We start from the raw sequence: 6,367 nt of genomic DNA, 5'->3' as shown, positions 1-6,367 counted from the left end.
AGCGGAGTCGTCCACATACATAACTTTATCGCTTTTAACAGGTAGATCCTTTACGAAAATAGAAAAAAAAAGTGGACCGAAGCAGCTGCCCTGTGGAACACCGCAGGATTTTTTTTTTTTTTTTTTTTTTGTCATCAGAAAAGCTAAAAAAAAAAAAAAAAAAAAAAAAAAAAAAAAAACACTGTCTGTGATCTGAGAGCTACAGCTGCTAAAGCCTGCAGGTTCTACTTACTCTAGCTCTATGGTTCTAAGTCTGAGCTGCTCAAAGAGACTTTTCAAAAAACTTCTGACAATAAAACCGACTGGATGTGATCGATCAAAGAATGATGCTCTCAGGAAAACACTGGTTCCTAAAGGGTTCCTCCGAATGTTCTGTACCATCAGCCTCTGAAGAACCTCTTTCTTTAGGGGCTGGTTCTCCACACACTGTATGTGGTTCTTTAAAGTCCTAAAGGTTCTTCATGTTTATTGGAGTTATTTGGTGGCGGCAGCAGCTAACTATTCTTTTCCTTGTGGATTAATGTGCAGATTATTTCCTCAGTGAATGGATTAATGTGCAGATTATTTCCTCAGTGAATGGATTAATGTGCAGATTATTTCCTCAGTGAATGGATTAATGTCTCGATCTATAAACCATCAGAAAACATTTTTAATAGCTCACCTGGAACCCAATGAAGGAACAAGGAACATGGAGAACTGCAAATTACAAGTGAAATCACAAGAAACAGAAGAAGAAATAGAAACAAGAAATAAGAAAGATGTTCATTAGAAATTTGTAAAAATTTGTGCATTACATATACAACCCCTGGCAAAAAAAATTTCCTCAGAATTGAGTGATTCCATAATTTTTTCCCTCTTGACTACCACATTTTTTTTCTTGATTTCTTTTAGTGTTTCTTAAAGCCAGAAAGTTGCCATTTGAAATGACTTTAGTTTTGTGTCATGTCTGTGATCTGCTTTTTTTCTACAAAATTAAACAACTGAATGAACATCCTCTGAGACTGGTGATTCCATAATTGTTGCCAGGGGTTGTAATTGTATGCATTGATCCTAGTTGTAAAAATGTGTGTGTATTGTGTGTATTGTGTATAATAAAAAGGGGCATCATGTCAGGATATTATGATATTGAAACTCTAGTCTTCCATCTGAACATGGTGGCTCATGGCCCTGACACTGGGAGCTGGAGGCAGCTCCGTGCAGGTGTGCAGGCTGTCCGCACGGCGTTTTCAATAAAGTTTTGAGCTGCTGCAGACTGAGCAGGTGAGGCCAGACGGCTCTGATCTCCTCGTCATTTTTTTTTTTTTTTTTTTTTCTCGGGTTAAATCCGTTCCGGTCGAGCAGAAAGCGAGGATGAAGGAGAGGAGAGGCTTTTAAACTTTTGGGGAAATTGAGCGTCGGCTGCGACGAGCTCCGGCTCTGTAACCGGACGGCGTTTGAAGCGGGAAAAGGTGAAGAGACGGGAACAAAGTGATGGAAGCACGGCGCCATGAAAGAGAGGAAGTTTTCAGGGCCACACAGGGGAGCTGCGGCACGTCGAATGCCAATTAGCAGGAAGGGCGAGCTTCAAACCAGGTCTGACAATCAGCACTTTTATTCCAAAGTTTTCAAAGCGACAGGAAGACGCTGACGGCGGCCGTCAAGGTCTGAAGAGCAGAAATAAATCCTGAAAAATGTGAAGTGGCAAGAGGAAACATCTGGAAAATGACAGCAACACTGAAAACAAACCTCAGGAAAGGAGACGGAGCTGGAAAACAGTCCAGGGCCGTCCGCAGACACCTGAGGGCCTGGGGCAACCCTTAGGGTGGCCCCTGTGGTGGAGTCCAGCTCCAATACATGGACAACTTTAAAGGGTTTATTCCAGCCTCTCAACATTCACAGTTCTGTTTATTTTAGCAGGGAAATTTTTGCCAATTTTCCTGTATTTTTTTTTTTTTTTTTTTTTTTTTTTTGTTATTTTTGTAGGAAACTTTTTCTTGGAAAATTTTATGGTGGGCTAATATATTTTTAATTATCTAATTATTAAATATAGTACCATGGTAAGTTTTTTGTTTTCTCTTAATATTAAAGGCTCCATATTTTTCCTACAGTGGCTCCAACAGGCTGAAGGTGTTGCCTCACTGAGCTTCACAAGCAACACAGAAAGAAACAAAATCAGGTGAGTAAACAAACAAGCAAATACAAAAATAAAAAGCAAACAAAATGTGTGCAACATAAATCAAACAAACAAAATAAAATATAATCCTATGAAAAATAAAATGTGGAAAAAGCAGTTTGTTTGTTTGTTCGTTTAGGTGAGTTGATCTTATTTGATTTTATTATTATTCTCTTCATAACTGCCAGTCTAAATGTTAAATGTAAATGTTTATGATGAGAGCCTGATCTGAGGAAATGTATTTTATTTTGTTTTAGTTATTGTTTGATTTATTTATTATTTATTATTTATGTATTATAAAAGTCTGAGAAAGTAACTGTCCTAAGAGGTATTAACAATATTTGTTTTGTTTTGTTTTAAATTTTAATTTCATTTCATTTTGTACATAATATTTATTTATTTAATAAGCCATTTAGTTTGTTGGGTGTGCTAGCACACACACACACACACACACACACACACACACACACACACCCAGATGTCCGGTGTGTGTAAAGTTTGTCTTTCAGGCCTTGTGAACCAAACTGACTGAGAGGAAAACTCTGGACAAGTTTGTTTGTTGTTTAGTAAATTTCGGTTTTCGTTTCCTTTTCTGAAAAATGTTCCAGACTGTCGGCCCTCGGATGAAATATGACTTTGTTTGGCGGCAGCTGACAAATGAAGACAGAGTGGATTTGTATTATTCATTATCTGGGATTAATAATTAATATGTTTACTTCACACAAAAGGCTCGGAGGAGCGATAGCCATCACAGCCTGACGCAGAGAGAATTATCAGCCGAGATTAGAGCGGCGCGGCGCTCCTGCCAGGAAACACAGCTAATCCCATTTCTACAGGCACCGGGCCTCAGAGAACCTCAGTAAACTCTGTTTTTATTATTTATTTATCCAGTAAGATTCAAACTGGATTTGGTCAGAGATTCAGTTTGTGTTTGGAAAAGGCTTCCCGTTTTGAACCGCAGCCAAACAGAAGCATCAGGGAGCTGCTTCTGTTTGTCTCAGATCAACAAACTCTTTCAAACTCGGCCTTTTTTTTTTTTTGCTGAGTGCTTCGGTCAGTCCTGAGCGGCGATCACAAGTTCAGCACAAATAACTGTGACTGTGTACAAATTTTTTTTTTAATTTCCATGAATAACAGCCAAGTCGTAAAGCCATCCATTCTGAGATTTAAAAAAAAAAAAAAAAAAAAAAGTTAGCTGAAAGTGTGAGAAGCAGCTGAAAGTTGATTAAAAGTTTGTCAGGAGCCACATTAATCCAAGAGAGTATATCTTTTAATTTTCATCAGGTGGCCAGAGCAGCTGTTTGTTTCCAGAGGAGAATAAATCAGAATCACAATCAGAATCAGAATCTTAAACACTTTATTGATCGGTGAGGAGGAGCCGGGGTCAGCTGCCGCCGCTGCAGCTCTCAGGCCAAGAATCCAACTACAGGGAAACAGAGGAAGAAATAAGAAATATAAAAACAGGTGCCTTACAACTTACAACCAAAAAAATATATATATGCATGGGGTATAAAGTTTTATCAAAAGCAAAGGCGGAAATCCCCCCGTCCCGGGAAAAGGGACAGTTGTCACATCAAAAAAATCATTGGAAACAAAATGATCTAACTCTAAATCAAACAATATATTTTGGAGGCTCAGACTTCTGATGGTGAAACCATGGCAGACAGGGGGCGCTGTGGCCACCACCTTCAGTGTCCCCCGCCAAGAACTGCTGAAGGGAAATGTTTCTGTCTCTTGTCCCCCAAACAGCGAACTGGAATATCCATCCACAGATTAATATTGGTAACACTTCACAATAAGAGGACAACAATTAACGTTAGTTAATGCCATAATAAACATGAAGTAACAAGTAATAAACATGACGTAACAGGTAATAAACATGAAGTAACAGGTAATAAACATGAAGTAACAGGTGATAAACATGAAGTTACAGGTAATAAACATGAAGTAACAAGTAATGAACATGAAGTAACAGGTAATAAACATGAAGTAACAGGTAATAAACATTAAGTAACAGTTAATAAACATGAAGTAACAGGTAATAAACATGAAGTAACAGGTAATAAACATAAAGTAACAGTTAATAAACATGAAGTAACAGGTAATAAACATGAAGTAACAGGTAATAAACATGAAGGAACAGATAATAAACATGAAGTAACAGGTAATAAACATGAAGTAACAGATAATAAACATAAAGTAACAGGTAATGAACATGAAGTAACAGGTAATAAACATGAAGTAACAGATAATAAACATGAAGTAACAGGTAATAAACATGAAGTAACAGGTAATAAACATGAAGTAACAAGTAATAAACATGAAGTAACAGGTAATAAACATGAAGTAACAGATAATAAACATGAAGTAACAAGTAATAAACATGAAGTAACAGATAATAAACATGAAGTAACAGGTAATAAACATGAAGTAACAGGTAATAAACATTAAGTAACAGGTAATAAACATGAAGTAACAGGTAATAAACATGAAGTAACAGATAATAAACATGAAGTAACAGGTAATAAACATGAAGTAACAGGTAATAAACATAAAGTAACAGGTAATAAACATGAAGTAACAGGTAACTAACCATTAACTAATGTGTCTAAGAATCATGTACTAATGCTGTTCATGCTAAGGTATTAATTTATATGTTATTTAAGGGTTATTGTAGATATTATTAACATTAGTAAATGCCATAATAATCATTAACTAACAGTTAATTAACCATTACGGCATTAACTAACATTAACCAATGTTAATTGTTGCACTCTTATTGTGTTACCTTATTATTTTCCTTCTCACTGCACATGATGTCACGGAGCAGAGGCGTGGTTTCCTGGTTTCATGATGACATCACGGAGCAGCGGCGTGGTTTCCTGGTTTCATGATGACATCACGGAGCAGCGGCGTGGTTTCCTGGTTTCATGATGACATCACGGAGCAGAGGCGTGGTTTCCTGGTTTCATGATGACATCACGCAGCAGCGGCGTGGTTTCCTGGTTTCATGATGACATCACGGAGCAGAGGCGTGGTTTCCTGGTCGGCAGAGAGGAAGCTGATCACGTTAACACGTATTGATCGAGCTGTCAGCCGTGAAGTCTGACTGATTATTAACGACTTCTGTCTGATATCAACTCCTCATGTCCACTTCCTGCTTTTAAATAATGTGAGGCGAGAGAGAGAGAGAGAGGGAGAGAGAGAGAGAGAGAGAGAGAGAGAGAGGACTTAATGCCCTGGAGGATTTCTTGTCCAATAGCTGCATGTTTGAGGCTCAAAACATAAATTTGTTTTTTGTTTTTTTTTTAAATCCTGATCTTAACAATCCCTTTTTTATTTAAAAAAAACAAAAACTCTTTTCTTGGTCACATATTTGCCTGTCTGAATATTAAAACTTCATAAAAACACTGTTTTCTGTCTTAAAGGCAAATAAAGACGGAAATAAATAAAAACTCTGGATGCAAATAATTATGAAACTGCATCAGGAAGTTAAATACTGTGGGAAATATTTACACAATAAATATTAAAGCCTCAGAGCTAAGAAGAGAAAACAGGAGGGAGGTGTGTGTGTGTGTGTGTGTGTGTGTGTTCATAGAAACAGTAAACATGAATACAAGGGTGCAAATGTCTCAGCTTGTTCATATAGAACTGTCTGTCTCTCTGCACTGCTTCTTTATGTCTCTCTCTCTCTCTCTCTCTCTCTCTCTCTCTCTCTCTCTCTCTCTCTCTCTCTCACACACACACACTCATACACACACTCATACACACACACACACACACTCACACACACACACCCTGAGTGGGGCACAGTGAGTGATTTAAGTTATTTTTACTCGCAGGAAAGTGGAGTTCATGCTTTTAGAGGCGTCTTACTGCTTCTTCTTCTGTGGCTTTTTTTTTTTTTTTTTTGTTCTTTCTTCCTGGTTTGCTCGGCGGCGAGCGGCTCGGCTCTCCGCTCCTCCTTCTTCTTCTTCTTCTTCTTCTTCTTCTACTTCTTTTTCTGTTTCTTCGTCTTCTGGGCAAGAAATAGAAAGAGCCGGGACGAGAGAAAATCGAAAGATATGAAACTGTAGATTTCCACCTCGACAGGCCTTTTCATGACGGGTGTGTGTGTGTGTGTGTGTGTGTGTGTGTGTGTGTGTGAGTGTGTGTGTGTGTTTCATAACAGATCGAAGTGCTTGGATGGGAACAGAATAGAGACTTACGTAAAAA

This window comes from Myripristis murdjan, chromosome 11 (genome assembly GCF_902150065.1).
Source record: "Myripristis murdjan chromosome 11, fMyrMur1.1, whole genome shotgun sequence".
In the NCBI taxonomy this organism is placed as follows: Eukaryota; Metazoa; Chordata; class Actinopteri; order Holocentriformes; family Holocentridae; genus Myripristis; species Myripristis murdjan.
This window is presented reverse-complemented; position numbering follows the sequence as displayed.